At 45.4% G+C, this 23,098-nt stretch overlaps 1 protein-coding gene across 2 annotated transcripts in view; it reads left to right on the top strand.

Moving 5' to 3' along the window:
* The first annotated feature begins 12,327 nt into the window (after positions 1-12,327).
* The window catches only part of ADGRG2 (adhesion G protein-coupled receptor G2), a 122,481-nt gene continuing 111,710 nt past the window's right edge, over positions 12,328-23,098 (top strand). For both annotated transcript variants that reach the window (XM_045472620.1, XM_045472619.1), the window contains exon 1: positions 12,328-12,388. The gene's annotated coding sequence lies outside the window, so the exon portion shown is untranslated. The remainder of the gene's footprint in view (positions 12,389-23,098) is intronic.

Below are 23,098 nucleotides of genomic sequence, written 5' to 3'. Positions count from 1 at the left end.
CTCCACAAGAAGCTAGATCAAACCAGGCAGGCCCAAGATGGCAGATGCCATGACAGGAAACCCCTCACCAAATTAGGAAGAAAAAGCATGAAACCCTGCTTCCCGCCTCAAGTAATAAATATTCCACCCCCTAGTTAACAACAGTCAATAAAAGATAGAAACCCAACCCCCAGCGCGTGCAGCTCTCTCTCTCCTGAGCTTGTTCACGCTTGTATCTCGAGTGTACTTTTCACTTTAATAAACTTTCCTGCTTGTGTTACTCATCCACTGTGCTGCATGTCTGTCCTTGAATTCATTCTTGTGACAAGACCAAGAACCTTCAGCCACTCCCTTGGGTCTGGCTGGGTCAAGGCCTTAGGGCCCCAGATCTCCCCAGTTCACTTGGCAACAACTGTTCTGCCTTGAGAAGGTAAAAGGAATGGACCTGTCTCCGAAAAATCACGGTTAATAAAATGATTTAACAATCCTCTAGGCAAAAACCACAGAAATAAAAATAAAGCGTTAGAAGAATCAGGAAATGGGGCGCCTGGGTGACTCAGTCAGCTAAGTGTCCAACTCTTGGTTTTGGCTCAGGTCACAATCTCATGGTTTTTGGGATAGAGCCGTGCGTTGGGCTCCCTGCTGATGGTGCAGAGCCTGCTTGGGATTCTCTCTCTCCCTCTCTCTCTCTGCCTCTCCCGTGCTCACTCTCTCTCTCTCTCAAAATAAATAAACATCGGTTAAGCATTTGACTCTTGGCTTCAGCTGGGGTCGTGATCTCATGGTTCGTGAGTTTGAGTCCCACGTCGGGCTGTGTGCTGATGGCTCGGAGCCTGCTTGGGATTCTCTGTCTCCCTCTCCCTCTGCCTCTCCCCTGCTCTCTCTCTCTCTCTCTCTCTGTCTCAAAATAAATAAATAAGATTAAAAAAGGAATTATTATAAAAATTGTACAAAAAATTAAAGTAATAATGATGTTCTTGCTATCTGAATAAACTGCTTTTAAATAAAATATACCAAATTTGGTAGTTTTAAAGAACAATCCTAGTTATGTGAAATGATTTTTATTTGTCTAAATGGAAAAAGAACTGTATGGCTGTCATGGGCACTGAAGATAAGTAATGCAGAAATAGATTCTATTTAATTTACCCCCCCAAAAACCCCAAGGCTTGGTTATGGGGCATTTCCGTTTATAATTAAAACATATTTAGATCTTTAATAATGAGTGATGTTGGGAGTACATGATTATTTTAGTTAGAGAAGTCCAAAGACTAAAGTATTAGTGCTGGGTCTAGAAAAAACTTGAGAAGCTGGGAAGGAAATAGAATGATCTACCTTGAGAATTTTTAGGACAAATATTAGTCATGACTAATGTTGATTGAACATTTACTTTGTGCTGGGTAGTCTAATAAACCCTCAACACCAATACTTCTCAGATTGTAACGTACATAAGAATTGTCTGAGGGTCTGATTAAAATGCAGATTCTGCTTCAGTAGGTCTGGGGAGCAAACTGAGATTTTTCATCTAGGAAGTACCTAAGTGATATATATATATACCACTGGCTGGGTTCAGGTACCATACTTTGAATAGCAAGGTTCTACTTGGATCATCTCAGTTAATTCTCACAGCAACCCTATATACTCTCAATGTCTTCATTTTACAGATAAGGAAACCGAGTCCTAGGGAGATCACACGATTTGTCTTAAGTGGTAGGGCTGGCATTCTGACTCTAAGTCTACATTCTTAAATTAGAAAGATCTAGGCAGCCATTCTTAACTCTGGCTGCACATTAGATCTACCTGGAGAACTTTTTAAAATACTGATGGCCCCACCATATTATGGGGCCTAATCATCAGTATTTATTTCAAGCTCCCCAGGCGGTTTCGATGGGTAGTCAATTCAGAGTACCACTGATGTGGTTTAACCCTTCTTTTACAAATAAGGAAATTGAGGTCCCCCCAAAGAGTCAGTGTTTATTATTATTATTTTTAAATGTTTATTTATTTTTGAGAGAGAGAGAGAGAGACGGAGACAGAGTGTGAGGCGGGGAGGGCAGAGAGAGAGGGAGACACAGAATCCGAAGCAGGCTCCAGGCTCTGCTCCAGTCTGCACAGATTCTGACACGGGGCTGGAACTCACAAACCGTGAGATAATGACCTGAGCTGAAGTCACATGGTTAACCGACGAAGCCCCCCGGGGGGGCCTTCAAAGAGTCAGTGATTGAAACACAGAACCCGGGTCCCCTCATTTAGTCAATACCCTAAAGAGAAGCCACTGCAATACAGGCTGGGGAGGGGGAGGGGCAGATGTTTATCTTTGTGGGAAAAAATGATCATTTAAACCTTATTAAACTATAAACTAATAAAAGCCTACAGGGAACTCACTAAAAGACACGAAAGAGGATCGACACTTGGAGAGTGATTTACAGTATTTTGAGGAAAAAAGGTACACGGCTGTGTTTCCAAAGACAAAGCAGCATCAAAAGGAGCGTCAGAAACCCAAAAAGAGTGTAAAGGGTGGAGCATCTGCCGGGTCTTAGCAGAATTCTAGTCTCCACATGGAGGAGAAAATGAAAAAGGAGAACAACAACACACTGTACTTTGGTCGGGTCCGGTAAAGTTGCGTGAAAAGTCCCAAGAAATTTCACGTCTACCCCAGAGGGCACAGGACCTCCAATTTTGAAGATTTCCAGATTCCTTGAGAAGAGTTCACACCATTCATGACATGATTCACCCACTCGACAAATATTTGTTAATCACCTGCTATGCGCTAGGTACTAGACCCTGAAAATACAGCAACAAACACGACGGATACAGAGGCTCCATCTGAGAAGGGTGCTGTCCAGCCTAATGCTCTGGATGTCCACATCAAGAGAAGTCATGTGACACGGGCTTAGTCAATCATAACACTCCATCCTCCTCACCATATGATGGTCCAAGCCAGGCCAATGAGAACCTGTCCCTGGGATGATTATTCCCCAAACCAGAAGTTCTGTTTCTTCTCTGTGATTGTTATCTGGGCTGATGATAGAAGTTGGAAGTGTCTATAGCCATGTTTCAGGCCACTCAGCATGGAGGAAGTCCTGTGTAGAAAGAGGAGATTGGAACTAACTATTGAGAGAGGGAGGGAGAGGAATCTGATGACATAATTTGAATTCCTGTATGCAGAATCCACTCCACCTCTGTCCTTCCCAGATATATGAGCTGATAAGTTCCCTTCCTTATCTAAGCTGATTTGCCTCAAGTTTCTGTCACTTGCAACCAAAAGAGCCCTGACTCAGACCAATAGACTCATTACATGAACAGCTACAGAAACCTCTGAGTTCATCTAAGACAGTGACTCTCAAAATAGGGTCCCTGAGCCAGTGGCCTTGGGCCCACTGAGGACTTGTTAGAGATGCAAATCCTGGAATTCTACCCCAAACCTACTGAATCAGTAGGTCTGGAGGGAGGGCCCAGGCCACAGTTGTAACAGGCCCTCCAGATGATTTTGATCCACACTGAAGCCTGAGAAACTCTGTTGTAATACATCTCTTTCCATGAGATGGGAAAATACAAGCTCAGAAACGGGAGGTAACTTGCTGAAGATCACCGAACTATTTAGAGGTGGCCTCAGACCCTTGTAGTAATCCAAGGGCTGTGGGGTTTGGAAAAGGAAGGTCACTTGGAGTTTTGAGGGAAGTAACACATGGATTGGCAAATAGGAGGGGGAAAAATATTTTGGGTCAAATAATACAGTACGGTTGGAAACACTTGCTGTGTGTTTCCACAGGAGTTTGGAGAATATTTTACTCATCTTGGCTCCCCAGCTGAGCCAACAACAATGTGTTAAAGCTCCATGGCCAATGGCAGGAATCCAGGAGAGTCCTCTTTATGTGCCAGCAAAGAGGAATTTCTTAGAAAAGCTACAGAAATTATGCTACTATCACATTTCGCTTTGTGGAGTGCAGGAATAAAGAAGATGAACAAAAAGCAAGGGATTGACGTTTTCCCCTGAGTCCCACCTCTCCGGTCGGGAGAAAGGGGTTTTATCATTGTTGTCGCCAGGGCGGACGTCCCTCCCAGGGAAACTGGGCGCCTAACCTGGTGACTTGGAGAATAACTTGCGTTTTTTGAACTTTCTTTTTCAGGTGGAGGCAGAGATCAGCAGCGTTCCAGAGTGTCCCTGGAAACTCTATTTAGTAGCTGGCTTTCCGATGATGTGTCCAGCCTGCCCTGGGGACTTGGTCTATCCAGAGGCAAACTTAGGGGAAGAAAGGCTCTGACACCAATATTTCTGAGGCCTTTCTTAGTGTCTCCTTTGCCTGTTCTTGAGTATAGAGACGGTCATAGCAGGGAGCTGTGCAAAGGACCAACGTAAGTGGCTGGCACTACGAATTTTAGAGAGCACAGCTTTTAATAGTCACTATACACTTTTCCTTTGGTACATCTACTCAGGCAAGGCCAGGGCCCTCCAGGAAGGTACCTGGTAAAAAAAAAAAAAAAAAAAAAAAAAAGCATCACCTCCTCTCATATAAACCCATGATTCACACATTCATTCATTCATTCATTCATTCATTCATTATTTATTGAATACCAACTATGTACCAGGCACAGGTCTAGGCACTGGGAACACAGCAGCAACAAAAACAGTAAAAAAAAAAAAAAAACAACAAACCAAACTAAACCAGAACATTCTTGCCCCCATGGGACTTGCTTTCTGTTTTGGGGAGGGGAGACGGACAATAAACCAAACAAATAAGTGACATAAGTTGGTTGGCAATTAGTGCTATGGAGAGAAAATAAAGCAGGGAAAGAGGAGAGAGAGAGCTGGGCATGGTGAAGGAGGAAGTTAAAAAAATAAAAAAATAAATAAGGTCGTCAGTGAAGGCCTCACTGGAATCCAGTGTGGCCTTTGTCATCAATCCTCAAGAAAGACCTCTTGAGGCTGGAAAAGGTCCTGAGAAAAAGACTCAAACTATTTATCAAGAAATAACTATTGGGGCACCCGGGTGGCTCAGTTGGTTAAGCGTCCAACTTCGGCTCAGGCCATGATCTCTCGGTTCGTGAGTTCGAGCCTGGCGTGGGGCTCTGTGCTGACAGCTCAGGGGCTGGAGCCTGCTTGGGATTCTTTGTCTCCCTCTCTCTCTGCCCCTCCCCCTCTCGTGCTCACTCTCTCTCTCTCTCTCAAAAATAATAAATAGACACTTAAAAGAAATAAATAACTTCTAATGGGTGCCTGGCTGGCTCAGTCGGTGGAGCATGGGACTCTTGATCTCAGGCTTGTGAGTTCAAGCCCCAGATTCAGGGTAGAGATTACTGAAAAATAAGATCTTAAAAAAGAAAAGAAAAGAAATAACTACTGATACCTACTATGGTATAGAGGAGTGGTCATCAAATATTCCATACATTTAAGTTGGAGCCATAGGACTAATACTGGCCAATGAATCGTAAGCAGAAGTAATATGTATCACTTCTAGGCTGTGGCATTTAAAAAACCAGGCTGGGGCGCCTGGGTGGCTCAGTCAGTTAGGTGTCCGGCTTTGGCTCAGGTCATTATCTCACGGTTGGTGGGTTCGAACCCCATGTCGGGCTCTGTGCCGAAAGCTCAGAGCCTGGAGCCTGCTTCAGATTCTGTCTCTGGCTCTCTCTGCCCCTCCCCCACTCGTGCTCTCTGTCTCTCAAATAGAAATAAACGTTAAAAGAATTTTTTTTTACAGGAAAAAAAAAAGAAAAGCAAATTGGGGCACCTGGGTGGCTCAGTCAGGCAGTTAAGTGTCCAACTCTTGATCTTGGCTCAGGTCATGTTCTCGTGGTCCTGAGATTGAGCCCCCAGTTGGGCTCTGTGCTGAACATGGAGCCTGCTTAAGATTCTCTCTCCCTCTCCTTCTGCTCCTCTCCCCACTTCCTGTGCTCGCTCGCGCGCGCTCTCTCTCTCTCTCTCAAAATTAAGAGAAAAGAAAAGAGAAGAAAAGAAAAGAAAGGAGAAGAGAAGAGAAGAGTAGAGCAGAAAATTGTCAGGCTCTATCCAAGATTACTGAATTAGAAACCCTGGGGCTATAAGCCCTGCAATTGGTATTTTAGTAAGCCTTCCTGGTGATTTGGATTCCGTCTTATATTTGAGAACCGCTTGTCCTCACCAAACATGTTAATCACATTCCCCTTGATAGTGATTGGTTCTTGAATTCAGGCTTAAGCCAATCAGTTTCTGGCATCCCCCTGGCAGCTGAATTGGTCCAGAGGTCATCATATGATCTAACTTAGCCCAATCAAGCTAAAGCGAAGGCTATTTAAGCCACAGTGCAGGGAAGGTGTTTGTTTGTTTTTGTTTTGTTTTTAGTTTTTGTTTTTCCCTCTCCTTCCCTCCCTCACCCCTCTTGGTGGGCTGAAGCAAGGTAGCCTGTTGCTTCTTTGTTGCTGACTGCCAACATACGACTAGGAGGGAAACCAGGCTGAAGGCAGTGTCGAAAGGATAACAGCGAGGAGGAGCCAGAGTCCTTGTGCTGTGCATCTGGTCTTCCTGTTTCCTGACATAACACATTTCCTTATGATTTCAGCCAGTTGGATTTGTGGTTTCTTGTACTTATAGCCAAAGATGTCATAACAACAGGTGAGATCAAGGAAGTATCTATGGGGCCAATGGGTATACCAAAAATATTCTAGGGTGAAGGATGTAGGTTAACAGGTATTTTTTTTTTCGCTAAGTTCCCCAAAACGAGGCGCAGGTAGAAGAATTGTTATAACTTGAGAAAAGCAACTTAGGACAAATAAAATGGAGTATCACTTCGTGCAGCGGGTCCCCAATTGGTGAATTGGCTAAAAATATGCAAATAGTTATTTTTAAATGGGAGGGGGACTTAAGGCATCTTCTTGGGTGAAATGAAAGAAAAAAAAAATGATGTGATATACAAGATAAGCCTGAAATATCTTGTGGTTCCAGAAAGTAAGGAAGTGTTTGAAAAAGGAATGGACACGGCAGCCAACCTGAAAGAGCTCCCAGTGACTGAAGCCAAGACAGTTTGACAACAAAATAAGGGACAGCATTGGATTAGAACCCAAAGACTGAAACAATTACCTATGAGTCCATACTGATATAAACAAATTGAGCAGTTGAGTAAATACAGTAATGGGAGAGAAGGTACAGCCCTTCCCTATAGAAGAATTCCAATGAATGAACGTGGAAGCAATGAGGGAAATAGAAAACACCACAGTAATCACTGTTGCAGGTATGGTTCACAGACGGATGCTGCCATTAATAAGAGAACGTGTGACGAGAAACAGAATATTTGCATATCTCAAAGTATCTTCTCGAAGGGGGAAAATGGACGCATAAGACAAACTAGGGTGCTGTAAGGGTGTGTCTGTCCAGAGTTCTCTCCTGAAATATGCCCTGTGGTTTCAGAGACAGGTAAACCAAAGATTTGGTTTAAAATTGCATGGTGAGCGGGTGCCTGGCCGGCTCAGTCGGTAGAGCATGCAATTCCTGACCTAGGGGTTGTGGGCTCGAGCCCCATGTTGGGTGTAGCAATTACTTAAAAACAAAATATTAAAAAAAAAAAAAAAAAAAAAAAGGCCTGGCCAGGACTTCATGGGTTCCTTCAAGAAACAAACAGGCCATTTCTGTTCAGAGAACTTCAATTACAACTGAGCTGAATGTGGCCTGGCCCAGAGAGCTGTCCCTTGCCTCACTTCTGAGGAGATGGGCTCATCTTCCTTCCCCCAGTCTCCACCCCAAGGCCCTGGATTGCTCACTGAAGGCAGGGTGGTGTTGAGTTGTACGAGCTAACGCCAGTGTGCAGATCTATTTGGGAGGCATTCCGTTTTTTTCTTGACTCTAGGATTATTTGTATTGGCACGGGGCCATGCTCAGCTCTTCCCAGGTTGGGACACATTCTCAGAAAGGGCTGGTCCCACCATCCTTATCTTGCTAGAGGCCAAAGTCTGGTTTCATTTTTCATTAAACTGCTATTTGTAACTTTCATCGAACAGAATGACAACATGTCCAACTGTCTTCATTCAGTATTTTCACAAGAGAGAGGCTTCTGCCTCCCACGAGAATGTGTGATTTATTCATCTCCTCCGTTGTGCAATAGATTCACCACCATTACAACTAACGCAATGTTCTAGAGAACAATTTTGCTGTATCACATGGTGACATCACTTACATGGGCAGTGATTGGTTTTTCACCTAGATCCACCAAAGCCTACACCACAGGGCTGGAATCATGTGGCCAGAGACTTCTCTGGTTTGATTGTGAGTGCCTGGGGGCTGGGATCACCTCTTGCTCATCGTCATCTGCCCAGGGTCCAGCCATAGTGGGTATGGTAGTATTTCTACCTCTGCACTTTCTGGGTCCTTATAGGGTTGCATATCCTGGCCCTCTGTGCCTCGTGCAACTATGTGAACAGTTCTAGCCGATGAGTCGGGGGCAGAAGCATTGCACATCAAGTCTGGGCCGAAGCGTTTAAATGCTGGTGGTCCAGAGCTCTCTTTTCCTTCTGCCTGAGCAACCAGCAACATTTGAGAAGGTGGCGACTCGGTCAGCCTGGGTCCCTGAGCGACCGTGGTAAAGTAGAGCTCTCCCTTCCAACCTACAGTGAACACACGGTATGAGTAAGACATAAACCTTTGTTGTGTTAACTATAGAGATTTCGAGTCGTTACTGCAGCATATCCTAGGCTATCGTCGCCGATGCTGTAGACATAGACTAAATGTTTGCTGGATGAACGAAAGATTGAAGCCAGAAAGAACTTCTGAGAAGTAGTAGCTCCAGAATTTCTATAAAGGAGAAATTCAGGCCTGGTAGTCGGACTACACTTGTGCGGGAAGTGGGGGCCCTGTTGGCCAGGGGACTTTTCTTGTTTTGTTTGTCTAGTACACTGTTTTGATGAGATGCCTCTTACTCGGGGTGTTGGAATGCTGATGAGATTATGAGGGACCTAAAATACCCCAAACCAACCCTTGGCATGACCGCTAGGGCTTAGGCTGTCTTGTCACCCACCATGTATTTTCCAAATGGGGAAACTGAGACCCAGACTCAGTGTAGTCTAAGTGATTACACCGATTAGCTAGTAGAGAACTAGAAGACACCAAACCCCTCCCCTCATCTCCTGATTCTCTCTGTAGTGCTTTAGCCATCCCCAAATTCTACCTTTCATGCCCAGCCTGAAGACAGCAGGAGTTTGAGAGTCACCCTTGGGCCGACTCCCGTCCTGGCGTGACCACTTACTAGCCACGGATCTTGGGAGAAGCTACTTAACCTCTCTGTGCCTCAGTTTCCTCAGCTGGGCAATCCTCAGTGGGTTGCCATGAAGATTTCGTATCAAGTAGGTAGAACCTAGTGCCCAGCACATAGTATAACCAGCACATAGTATAACATAGTATAACCGTGAGTATAACCCTCACGACCATCGTCACCATCACTGCTGTGGTAGTTTCTCATCCCACTCTTGACTCACGTCCAAGTCCCGTGTTCCCTTTGTGCTCATTTCCCCGGGGACATCATAAATCTGTGTGAGCTCATTGGGTGATATATTTTTAGACTATTTGGCCACAGGTGAACTTGCCTTTGAAGTTCTATGGAGAGAGCTGGGCCCCGAGCCCTGGTAAGCTGTCCTTTACTGCCACCTCCCTTGACAGAGAGCCCACGCTCAGGGGTCCACCAGAGGGAGGGGACAAGGCCTTCTGCTCTCCCCACTCAGTCTCTGCCATGTTTCCTGACCGACTGATGCTGGGGATCAAACTCTATCACCGGCTCAAATACCCTGTGGAGCAGGATCCAAATTGCCCCCTCTCTCGTTGCTGGGACATCAGCCTCCGGTCTGTGGTCCCCTAGATTTACGATTTAACTGCAAAAACAAAACAAAACAAAAAAACAAAAAACAAAAAACAAAAAATCCCCCAAAACCTTTCACTGCAAATCAGGAGCACCCACAGCCTTCCTTCCTATCACCAGACAGTGCCTGTGTAGGCGTGTGACCCTGTCTTCCTTTGGTCTTGATGGCAGAGTTATGTTGACCTGAGAGTGTGTGCCAGTGGGAATAAAAGTTTGGCTGGAAGCGCATCAAAATCTGAATTATAATGTTAGGCTAAGGAGTGTCTCATTTTTGCGTTTTAGACATATTTCCTTCAAGTGTCTTTTTTCAATAGCGAGATTGTTGAAAGGAAAAGCATACTTCTTCTGGCATTACTTTAGAAATTCGAGCAACTTTTAATATGAGGTATATATATTTTAACTTTTTCTTGAAGTAAAACATGTATAGGGAAAGTGCACATATCATAGGTGCGATTCATATCATAAGTACCTATCATAGGTGAGCTTCTCATTGATTTTTCACAAACCTAATAGATCCACGTAAGCAGCACCCAGATGAAGAAACAAGACATCACCTGTGCCCCACAAACCCTTCTTATCCCCCCTGGAACCCCCTCCAGTCACCAACTTCTCAATGACCACTAACCTGATTGTTGGTTTTGCCTGTTTTATACTTTGCATAAACGGAATCACATTGTACGCATGCTTTCATGTCTGACTTCCATTGCTCGATATTGTTTATGAGTTCCGTCTGTAGTCAGTGTAGCAGTGGCTCATGCTTTCTCCTTGTTGTTTGGTATTCCATTTTGTGACCGTACCGCCGCAATGTTTTCAATCCATTCTGCTGATGGACATTGCAGTCATTTTCAATCTAGGGCTATTAGAAAGACACTGCTATGAACGTTCTCATGCATATCCTTTGGTAAACATATGCACTCATTTCTGTTGCATATACACCTAGAAGGGCAACTGCCCGACGTGGGGTAATCGTACACTCAGTTTCAATAGATTCTGCCAAATAGCAATGTAGGAGATTTTGGGGGGCTCTACACAATATGAAATCTATTTTCTAGTAAGCGGAACATATACAGTGCGAGTATTAAGTTAATGCAAAGAGAAACAATTTAATCCTCTGGAGTATCATTAAACGTGTTTATTAAAATATACTGTTTTCCCCCTTATCAAAATTCTGCCTCCAACTTGTTATGTAATCTGGATGAGCTTCCTGACCTCCACTCCGCCTTAATCCAACCAGTCAAAAGTCTCTCTGAAAACACTTTCCATTCATTTATCCAGCTAGAATGTTATGAGTGTTAATAAGTTGGTGTTTGCGAAACAAATTCAAGCCTCCTGCAAAGCGGTGCACATCTTCCCCCCGAGAGGTTGTGTCTAAGGTGGCGGAGTCAGCCAGGATGTGCTCTGCACACCTGCCCTTTACAAACATCTTCTCCAGAGCTGTGGATGCAATTCAGAATCTAGAACTTTGTTTCGGTGGTAAAGAACAATGGAATATTCTCCTGCAGGTTTTAGCGAAAGAGAATGGTGCCTTTAAAGTGATAAAGCATTTTGCAAATATAGAAGCTGTTTAACTGTCAAGGGTGGGGCTGAAGCGGAGAGTTGGGCGGCAGTAGAAGGAGCCAGAGAGGGAATTCAGAGCTTCCCCCTCCCCCCTCCCCCATCTCTACAAGTAATTGGAATTGTAGAACTGAGTCAAGGCCCCCAGGCCTCCAGGCCTCCATTTTCCCATCTGTAACATGGGGTACTTTGACAAACTAGTTAGATGGTCTGTAAGTCCTATCCAGATCTAATTTTTATTCCGTGAACGTGCATACGGAGGAGATGCTAACAGTGAAAAAAGATAGAAGGGCCCAGAGGTAACTCACTCCGTATCCCACCCTCCCACTCCTCCCCCCGCCCCCCAACACACATACAAGCAGAGTGCTGGGAATCCCGGTTTCTAGGTATCCGGTGTAACCTATCCATCAGATAACCATGGGGCTAAAAGCTTCCCCAGGACATTTTCCTTTTACTGATCTCTCCAGATCCCCCTCCGGTGGTCTGAATTTTGACGTCTGCATTGGGAGTATTGTGGCAGAGGGGCGACCTCGGGGTTCCCGCCCGTCACAGTGCACCCCGCTGAAAACGGTGAGACAGGCATTTGGATACCAGGGCGACCCCTAAAGGTGAGAGGCTGGGTTTGGAGGTTGGGCGTCTCCCGGGAGCGCGCCGGACCGGACGCCGGGCCACCGGAGGTCTCGCGGCGCGGGGAGTCCAGAAGCGCAGTGGGGGCCTCTGCAGGCGTGGGGTGGGCCGCCCAGCCCCCCGGCCGCGATTCTCCCCCCGCCCGCCGCGCCGCTCGCTCGCTCACACCCTCCCCCGTCGGCGCCCCGCCCGCTCCCCACCTCCGCGTCCAGCCTCCGCGCCCAGCCTTGCCGCCGCCGAGCGCCGGACGCGCCACGCCGCGCCGGACAGCTGGAGAGCGGGCGGGCGGGCGGACCGGCCCGGAGCGGCGGGGGCGGAGCCAGCCCGCGGGAAAGGGGGAGGGACGCGGCCGGAGGGAAAGACAAGAAGGAGGGCCGGAGGGCGCCGACAGCCAGCCCGTCTGCGGGGACAGACAGGTAAGCGCGCGGCGCTGGGATGAGTCCGTTCCCTTCGGGCTCCTGAGACCCAGCACCGCCGTCTGCCCCCCCGGAGCTGACAACGGGCGCGGGCAGCTCGGGCGGAGCGCCTGGACCTGGAGGGCGACGGGACAGCGGGGCGAACGCTCCCTCCGCCCGGCTGCGGCTCTGAGTCGGAGCCCGGGGCCGCCCTGAAAGGCAGAGGCGAAGCCGCCGAGCACCCGGGGGGGCCGCGCCCCGATAGCCGGGGAGTGCGCGCCGTGGGAAAGGGGGCTCCGGCGCCGCGTTCTCCGAGGGGTCGGGGGACGGCGTGTGTATCCAAAAGCTTCGTAAGGACTCAGACTCTCCCCACCCCGCCGGGAAACGGAGTCGCGAATCGTGTTCACGCGGGCGGTCTTCGAGACCAGACTCCTGGGGAACTCAGTTTACCGCTGCGGGCGGAGCGCGAACGCGCCCAGGGCCCCGAAGGGCTTGGCGCGGCGCTGTTTGGCGGGACCCAGAACAGGTGGCCGGGGGCGCGGCGGGATTGAGCGGCAGCCCGGGGCCGGGGGGCGGGAGAGGGGGGGGGGTTGGTGAGCACCGGGAGAAAGAGGAGGCTGGAGGTCTCGGGGGTGAGAGCATTCCAACAGGGACTTGCCCTTTTGAGGCTCCGGTACTATGTCTAAGGTGAGGAGCAGGGGAGCCGACGGGCTTTGCCAACGCGGGTGAGGCAGACGGCAGAGGTTTGCCGTGGCCGTCTGGATAGTGACACTCCTTAGTATGTACCGTCCACACGAATCTCCTGGGAATCTTGTTAAAATGCAGTAGGTCCGGGCTGGGGCCCGACCGTCTGCATTTCTGACAAGCCCCCCACGTGATGCGGGTGCTGCGGCTCCGTGGACCACATTTTGTATGGTAGGCACTGCAGGAGTACGTTTTGCCCAACAGGCTGAAACCCTCAGGAAAAGTGAGAGATTGGGAGAGGAGGTCGTAAAACTTTACAACCCCAGTTGCAGCGCAGACACACACATGAAATCATCGCTACTCAGAAGCGAAATGCTTTACTTTTCTTACCAGCTCGCTAGCCAAATACATGATCTATCTGTTGGTAGAGCTGGCTTCGTGGGTATGAAACCTGTATGTGGTTTTCATGCTTTGCTGTCGCTGTTGAAATTCTTGGCAATTTCTGAACAAGGGGCTTCGCATTTTCATTTTACACTGAGCCCCATAAATTATGTAGCTGATCCTGTCTGATAGTCACCATAGACAGAAAAAGGACTCATTTCTTTGATCAGGATTAGGAGCTGTTGGGTGTTGGAGAATGAAGATTTATTAAGCCAAGGTCTAACTAGATGTTACAGTTCCCCCCATCTTTCTCCACTTCTCTTTGGCTATTTTAAGAGCTAAGCCTATGAGTGTAACCTCAGTTATACATGGTATGCCAATATTTATTGCTTTATTGCTATTCATAATTAACAGTTTATTGAGTTTAGTTATTAAAAGACAATATAATTAAGTTCGATGTCATAATAATTTGTAAATTAAGTGACAAAGTAGGTGTTATTTCCAAAGGATTTGGGGAGTCCTGTTTTAGTGTCCCGAAATTTTGCTTAGTTAAGATCTGGACATTTCTTGGTTTGGGCTGCGTTTACAGCTCAAATGCAAAGCTGGAAAACAAAAAGTGGCCAAATTTTGTAGCTGTTCAGGGATATTGTTTTACAGGGCCTCAGCGCGGTGCCAAGCCCTGATCAGATTCCCTCTGCTTTTATCATTCCCACATCCCTGCAAGGTGACTTTCCTTAAAGGGGGGGGGGGGGGGATAGAGCAGATTTTGCTGTTGAAAGACACTGAAGAAATGCAGGGTGTTTTCTGTGTGAATAATTCTTGCCCAAACCCCACAGATTCCAGGTATGTGTGACTTTTCTAGAAAAAAAAAAAAATGTCGGAAACACAGAAAAGAACAAAAAGTTGAACTTTAATTATGGATATGATTTTGTTCAGCAGAGGGAGAAAAAGTCTGAGAAATGGAATTTCATCGGCAAGTTTGGCCAGGAAAGGCGAGCTGCTGTGTTTTTGGTACCATGAATAGCCTTCCAGAAATGGCAAAGTGAGTTTGCTCAGGTGTAGGGAGAGCCAGTTAAGAAGCTGCTTTGGTGTGGCTTATGTGTTCATTCTGGGGGCTCTGGTGTGGCTGTGGTGTGCCTGAGTCCGGTTTGGGACTCAGAGGGGGACATCGCTGTATAGGTTTTGGACTCAGAGAGGGATATCACTACGTTCCTGGTGCTTTCACTGCTCACGAGAAACTGACAAACACATTTTTCCATTTTGCTGCCTAAGAGCACCAAGTCCCTTTCAGATACTTGTTACACACTGGGCGGAGCACCATTCAAAAAAAAAAAAAAAGTGGGGGGTGGTCAGAGAAATTATTTCTGTGATGTTAATAATTGAAAAGATAGAAAGGAGATTCTGCCTTTAGTAAAAACTTGGGAACTGGTTTTTATGCCTTGCTGAGAAAGGCCTTCCCTACCCCAAGATAGAGGGGAAAAAATTCTTTTAAAGTGTTTATGGTTTTTAAACTAGGTGGCCCTTTAATCCACATGGAACTTATTTTGGGGACATGGTATGAGGTGAGGGTACTGAAAGTTAAGAGATGGGCTAAACATTTGGTAAAAATTACCGTAAAGTACATTCTCTCAATCAACTAAGATTCTGTGAACACTCTGTTCCATTTTATAAATCTGCCTAATTAATTCTTGAGTTGATTCCATGTTTTTGGAGTTGAGGTATAATTTATGTAGAATAACATCCACCCTTTTCGTGTATAGTTCTGTACGTTTTGACGGATATATATAGTCCTGTAAGGAGCACCACAGCAAGATCAGCAAGATAGAGAAGAATTCCATCACTCCAGAAAATTCCTTATTGACCCTTTGTATTCAACTTCCTCCACCACTCTCAGCCCCTGGCAACCACGGCTTTGTTTTCTGTTGCTATAAATTGATCTTTTCCAGAATGTCCTGCGAATGGATTCATACGCGATGTGGCCTTCTGAGTCTGGCTTCTTTCACCTAGCATAATCCATTTGAGATTTATCAGTGTCGTGTGAATCGATAATTTGTTCTTTTTTTTTTGCTGAGTAATATTCCACAGATTGTTTATCCATTCACTGACTTTCGGTGGTTATGAATAGGGCCGATATAAACATTTACCTACAGCTTCCTGTGTGCGTATAATGTTCATTTCACTCAGGTAAACACCTAGAAGTAGGATTGCTGCTGTATTGTGTGGTTAATTTAACTTCGTAAGAAACTGCCAGACTTTTCCTATGTGGCCACAGCACAGTTCACTGCCACCAGCAGTGTCGGAGAGGTCCGGTTCCCTGCCCTGCTCGCTTGCACTTGGTATTGGCAGTTTATCTTACTGTAGCCATTTCACGGGGTTTGTGGTGGCAGCTCTTTGTGGTTTTAGTTTGCACCTCTCTGATGACTAGTCTTCGTGTGCTTTTTGGTCGTTTGTGTATCTTCTTTTATGAAATGTCTTTTTCTAAATTGTGTCGTTTGTCTTAATGAACCACATATCTGGATGCAAGTCAGATAATCTGTACTGCAAATATTTTCTTTTAGTCTGTGGCTTGCCTTTTCATTTGCTTTCTTTTTATTTTGGTTTGAGAACACCTAACTTGAGATCTACTGTCTTCAGTTTTTAAGTGTGCGATATAGTACTGTTAACTATCAGCACTCTGTTGTACCGCAGATCTCTAGAACTTATTCATCATGTACAACCGAAGCCTTATGCCCACTGAACAGTAACTCCCTATTTCCCCCTCCCCCCCCCCCCCCGGCAACCACCATTCTACTACTATTCGTTTCTATGACTTTGACGATTTTATTTTGACTTGTTTATCACATGCGTGCAATTAATGATATGTATTTTTTGAAGAGCAGAAGTTTTAAATTTTGATAAAAGTCTAACTTACCAGGCTTTTCCCCTTCATATTAGATAGCAGTTTTAGGAACCTGTCTGGGAAATCTTTGTCTACCTCATGTTTACCAAGGTTTTTCTACTGTGCTTTCTTCTAGACATTTTAGCTTTATCATTGATATGTAGATAGATATATGACTTCGTTTCGGTTAATTTTTGTATGGGTCAAGGTTCACTTTTGTCCGTATAGATATCCAGTTGTTCCAATACCATTTGGGTTTTTTTTAATGTTTTTTTAATTTTTTAATTTATTTTATTTATTTTTCTAATGTTTATTTTTGGAGAGAGAGAGAGAGACAGAGCGAGCAGGGGAGGGGCAGAGAGAGAGGGAGACACAGAATCTGAAGCAGGCTCCAGGCTCAGCACGGAGCCCGATGTGGGGCTCAAACCCACGAACCGTGAGATCATGACCTGAGCCGAAGTCGGACGCTTAACCGACTGAGCCACCCAGATACCCCTTTTAATGTTTTTTTTTAAAAAAGTTTATTTATCTTTATTTTGAAGAGAAAGTAGGAGAGGGGCAGAGAGAGGGAGAGAGAGAGAATCCCAAGCAGGCTCTGCACTGGCAGCATGGAGCCCTATGCATGGAGTGGGGAGGGGCTTGACGGGGTTGGGGGAGCTAAACTCACAAGCCCTGAGATCGTGACCTGAGCCCGAAACCAACTGTCAGACGCTTAACCTACTGAGCCACCCAGGCGCACCCCCCTCCCACCATTTGTTGAAAAGGCTGTACTTCCCCCCACCCCTTGTGTCCCCTTGGCCCCTTTGACAAAAACTAATGGGCTGTACATGTGTGGGTTTATTTTTGAACTCTGTTCTGTTCCGTTGATCTGTATGTCTATCCTTGTGCCTATACCACACTGTAGGTCTTGCACATTCTTGTTAGGTGAATTCCTAGATTGTGTTGTGTGTGTAATTTTTATTGCTTTTAGAAATTGTATCATTTATTCCCATTTTATTTTATAATCACTATACTCTTATAGAGAAGGGCTGTTTAATTTTTTTGGAGGTCTATCGTATTCAAGCCATGTTACTGAACTTTTATTAGTTCAAAGTTTTCCCAGTCAGTTTTCTTGGATTTTTAAGGTTAGATAGTCAAACTGTCTGGAAATGAAATAATATAGGGATTCCCGCCCCAACCCGGAATATTTTCCCTCATTTTATTTGCTTACCTTAGTGGCCAAGCTTCCCTCTAGGGCGCCATTAAGGAGTATCTGATTTGGGGGGAGTGGTTCTAATACTTGACTACTGGGTATTGTGCTCGCTGTAGAGTTCTGGTAGTTATTCTTACTACCTTCAGGAGGTTTCTTTCCATTTTTAGCTTCTAAACGTCTAAAGCTTAATTTTAAAATTTCTTGTTCTGCTTAGATTCTTTTTTTTTTCCATTGAAAAAGCCTAACAGTTTAGAGGTGAGTCACTCTTCCCAGCTTTGGAGGGTCATATTTTGATCTCCCTGGAAGAGAAGATAGTGTAGTATAAGTCAATCGTTTTATTTAGACTACGAAGATACTACCTTTGGACCTTTTCATGATGTCCTCGTTTGGGGGGATGCCAGGCACAGCAAGAAAGGGAAAAAATAAAGGGACAGCTTATAACCTATTTATGTATAAATAAGATAGCTTTTTGTAGTGGTTTTCAAACGTTTCTGCCTGTTATCCATAGTGAGAAGTATATATCTCAGCCTGGTGTGAACATATGCATATATGATTGAAATAGGATCTCACAAAGCATTATGCGTTTTTCCTTTGTACAATGTATTCTTATATTTTCAGTGTTCTTCCATCTGTTCTATTTCATTAAAAATGATGATCATTACCCTGTAAATGGATTCAACCACTCTTTCATAAAGCGGTTCATTTAGTTCCCAAGCCCCCCAAACTGCTGAACTGTGTCCCGGACAGATTCATTTTATATCAGATCCTGCTAGATGCAAAGTGAGTTCCATTATAATACCCTGAGATAATCTTAGCTGCCCACGTTTCTCTCTTGAATTAGTGTGTAGCCTCTAAACCAGCATCCACCCTTGACCCCATAGAATAGCCTGTGCATGCAGTCTTGTAAACCCACTGCTCAGAACCCTCTGATAAAACCTCTACCACACTGAAAATAAGACCCTGGTTCCTCTCTACTGTAGCCTTTGAGACCCTGTATGGTCGCTACCCCCCTATTCGCACACTTCCCCAAATACACCAGCCCAAACATGTGCCTGCCTTCCAGCCTTTGCATTTGCTGCGCTGCCTGCCTAGGGCACCATTTCATCAGACATTCACATAACTTATTGCCTTGTTTCGGCATTCCAAAACAACATTCCCTACTAACCACTGTGAATGCCCATCCCCTCATCCCGCTTTTGTTCGTTTTCTTTGTAACAACTATTATCTGCAATTATATCATTTGATTATTTTTGTACTGATTCCATGTCTTCTTTTCCCTGCTAGAATATAAGTTCCAAGAGAGAGCCAGGACTTTGTGTATCTTGCTCACTGTTGTATTCTCAGGACCTACAACAGTGGGACATAGTAGGTGCTCCCTAAATATTTGTCAAATGGATGAATGAGTGTGCCTAGAATCTAGAAGGAATCAGGACACTAATCCTAAGAGAAATTCAATGTACTCTATTATGCTAAGCAAAATTAGAGAAAGACAAACATCATATGACTTCACTCATATGTGGAGTTTTTTTTTTTTTTTTAATTTTTTTTTCCAACGTTTATTTATTTTTGGGACAGAGAGAGAGACAGAGCATGAACAGGGGAGGGGCAGAGAGAGAGGGAGACACAGAATCGGAAACAGGCTCCAGGCTCTGAGCCATCAGCCCAGAGCCCGACGCGGGGCTCGAACTCACGAACCGCGAGATCGTGACCTGGCTGAAGTCGGACGCTTAACCGACTGCGCCACCCAGGCACCCCTCATATGTGGAGTTTAAGATAGAAAACAGATGAACCTAAAGGAAGGGAAGAAAAAATAATATAAAGACAGGGAGGGGGACAAAACATAAGAGACTCTTAAATATACAGAACAAACTGAGGGTTGCTGGGGGGTTGAGGGTGGGGGCATGGGCTAAATGGGAAGGGGCATTAAGGAGGACACTTGTTGGGATGAGCACTGGGCATTATATATACAGGGTGAGTCACTGGATTCTACTCCTGAAATCATTATTGCACTATATGCTAACGAACTTGGGTGTAAAAAATAAATAAAAGATTCAGTGTATTCTGCCTTTCTGTTCCGTTTTACTGTGGAAATTTCTGTTGGTTAAGGATGGAGTATATCTTGATGTAAGCAGTTCGTTAATCAACAAGACATCTGGTATCTAGTACATTTCCGATTCTGTGATAATAATGGTAGCTAGTGGCTAACATTTAATGAGCAGGCACTGGTCTTACTGCTTTACATATATTCACTCATTTAATCCTTCCAACTTCCTGAGGCAGGTACTATTATTATTTTGCAGATGAGGAAACTGAGGCACAGAGCAGTTAAGTAACTTATCTAAAGTCATACGAAAGGTAGGTCGTGGATCTGAGGTTTGAACGCAGACCATCTGATTTCAGAGCCTGTGTTCTTACCCACAGTGCTCATGGTAACAAGGAGCTTACACAATTCCTAAGCTTTATAAACATGGAGTGTTTATGGCCTTTATCCCCTTACAGAGTGGTTCTCAACCAGGGCCGATTTTGCCCCCCCCCCCCCCCCGGGGACATTTGGCAGTGTCTGGAGACATTTTTGGTTGTCGTCTGGAGACGTTTTTGGTTGTCATGACTGGCAGAGGTGGGGGTGCTACTAACATCTGGTGGGTAGAGGCCAGGGACGCTGCTGCTAAACATCCTGTAATGCACAGGCCCCCTCCCCGCTTACTCCCCAACAAAGGATTATGTGGCCCCAAAATCCATAGTATTGAGCTTGAGAAACCCTGCCTTAGTTGGCTGCCCATTCAAATCACTCAGGGAGTTTTCAGAGTAAATACTGATATCTAGGTCCAGGTCTTGACCTTGAGAAACTTCAAGTGGACTCTCGCATTGCCTAGCAAGCCTACCTTGCTTGTGTAGTAGCTTTCCTTTTCTCTTCTCCAAAACAGCTGTTTGACACCTTCTTTTATTTTTTCTGCCCCTTCTACATCAGCTGCTGATTCTGGCTGTTTAGATGGGAGCCCCCAAAGCTTTAGATTCTCACCACCCAAATTCCCAACATGCCCCCGTTTGTGCAGACACTAAATACTCGTGGTGCTCCCTGATGGGGTTTTGGAGTGAGGGGGGGTTCGGAGCTGACAGCCAAGAAAGAATTCTTGAGATGTGTTTGGTGCAAAAAGGGTGATTTTGTTAAAAACCGGGGACAGGACCCACGGGCAGAAGAGCTGCCCTGGGGTTGTGAAGAGTGTCTGGTGATGTACTGTGGAGTTGGGGGAGGTAAAGACAAGAGTAAGTTTCCAAAGAGATTTTCATACACTAAAGAAGACTCCCAGGATACCCGTGGCTCCTGGCTATTGTCAAGCTAAGGCTGTTTTTCCTTTAGTGGGGCATCAACATAATGACCGTAGGGGGTTCCTGGGGAAACGTTATACTCTATTTGCCTCAAGTATTTGTCAATGGGCTGCAGGTTACAGGGCAATTTAATTTTACCTGCCATTCCCTTCTTGCCTTTGTTCCCCACTTCACTATGGAGGGGAGGGTGATGTTGGGGCTCCGGGAAACTGAGTCTATAGGGTTGGAGATGAGGCTCTTGACAAGACTGCCTTTTTCTTGTAATTTACTAAGATATTTGTAAACTGATGGAGACTCGTGTCCTGCGTGACTGAGATCTCTCTCAGTTAACCATTTGTTTTCTGTCCTTTCCTTTGTTCTTGGGCAGTCAGGAGTGCCTGAGGCCTGTCACACGTATCCCACCTGGGGGACTCCGGCTTGCCTTAAGATCCCTCATCACTCCCCACTGTGCTGTGAAAGGGTATGAAACAAAACGTTCCCAGTGTGTCAAAGATCGGCTGCTTTTCTGGGTTCTGGACCTCTTATCCTCCTTGCCTTCTCAAGAACATATTCTTTTTTTCCCCCTTCCTTTTTAAAAGCTTTTTATTTGGAGGGGCACCTGGCTGGCTCAGTTTGGTAGAACATGCGACTCTTAAATCTTGGGTCGTGGGTTCAAGCCCTACGTTAGGGGGCGAGCCTACTTAAAAAAGTAAATAAATAAAAGCTTTTTATTTGGCAGTCATTTCAAACTTCATAAATAAGTTGCAAAAATAAAAATAGTACAGAGAACGCCCATATAACCTTTGTCCAGATTCCTCTGTTGCTAACACTTTACCCCATTTGCTTTGTCATCTGCACTTTTGCACGTGTACCTCACTTGTCTGAACCATTTGAGGGGGTTCCATGCATCGTGGCCTTTACTCCTAAGCACTTCAGTGTGGATTTCCTAAGGATATTCTTATTCTATTACATAACCACAGTACTGTTCAGTAAATTTAACATTGATGTTATGCTGTTACCTAATCTGCTGTTTGTGTTTGTTTGTTTTACCTAATCTGCTATTTGTAGTCCAAGTTCGACAATAGACCTGATAGCATCCTTTACGGCATTTTTTCCTTCCAGCCCACGATTTGCTCTAGGATTGTTGGCATTTAGTTGTCAGGTCTCTTAGCCTCCTTTAGTCTGGAACATTTCCACATCCTTTCTTTGTCTTTTATGATATTGGCAGTGTGGGGAAGGAAAAGTAATGTTCCCCTTGTGATAAAAGACAGATTAATGGGGCGCCTGGGTGGCTCAGTCCGTTGAGCGTCTGACTTCGGCTCAGCTCATGATCTCAGGGTTCATGGGTTTGAGCTCTGCGTCGGGCTCTGTGCCGACAGCTCGGAGCCTGGAGCCTGCTTCCGATTCTGTGTCTCCCTCTCTCTGCCCCTCCCCTGCTCACGCTCAGTCTCTCTCAAAAATAAACCTAAAAAAATTAAAAAAAAAAAAAGACATTAACAAGAGAAAAAGAAATTTAATAACGTGTACCTCCTGTATACATGGGACAGACCTAGGACAACTGAGTAACTCCCCGAAATGGCCTAAGCCACCACCTTAAATGTCATCTCTGGCTAAAGACAAGAGAAGGTATGTGTGGGGGGCGGGGGGGGGGGCAGTTGTGGGAGGTTACCTGGCTGTAAACACTAAGCACTGTAAACGGTAAGGTTGTGATGCAGATTTAAGTCCTGGCTTCTCTCTTGATAAAAGTTTCTAGAGATTTAGAGTCATCCCTGGTATGGAGAGGAAGACACCCTTACAGACGGAGATTTCCCTTATGCATGTAAATGGCTCTTCCAAAAGGGTAACTTCTAACCGGTAGTCTGCTCTTCTTAGAAATAATCAGTTTAAAATAATCCTTATGCCAAAGAGGCACGTTTTGGTGTCGCAAATGCTTCTCGTCCTCAGCATTTAGGATGAATACAGACCATCTCCCTCTCTTTTAAAGAGAATATTCATCATTTTGGGCTTGTTTGATGTTTCTTGCAATTAGATACAGATTGTACATTTTGGGCCACAATACTGCAGAGATGATGATGTGTTCTCAGGGTATCACATCTGGAGGCCCACATGTCTGGATGTTTCTCTCTTCCTCGTTGGTGATGTTAATTTCGGTCACCTGGTCAAGGTGTTATCTAATTTCTCCACTGTGTGGTTTCCGGTTTCTTCCTTGCTAATGCGTATTCTGGGGGAGACACAGATAAACTGCTCCTTCTCATCAGTATCTCTCTCTAGATTTCGCAGTCAGTGGTGA

Source organism: Leopardus geoffroyi, chromosome X, assembly GCF_018350155.1.
Source record: "Leopardus geoffroyi isolate Oge1 chromosome X, O.geoffroyi_Oge1_pat1.0, whole genome shotgun sequence".
NCBI lineage: Eukaryota > Metazoa > Chordata > Mammalia > Carnivora > Felidae > Leopardus > Leopardus geoffroyi.
This window is presented reverse-complemented; position numbering and strand designations above follow the sequence as displayed.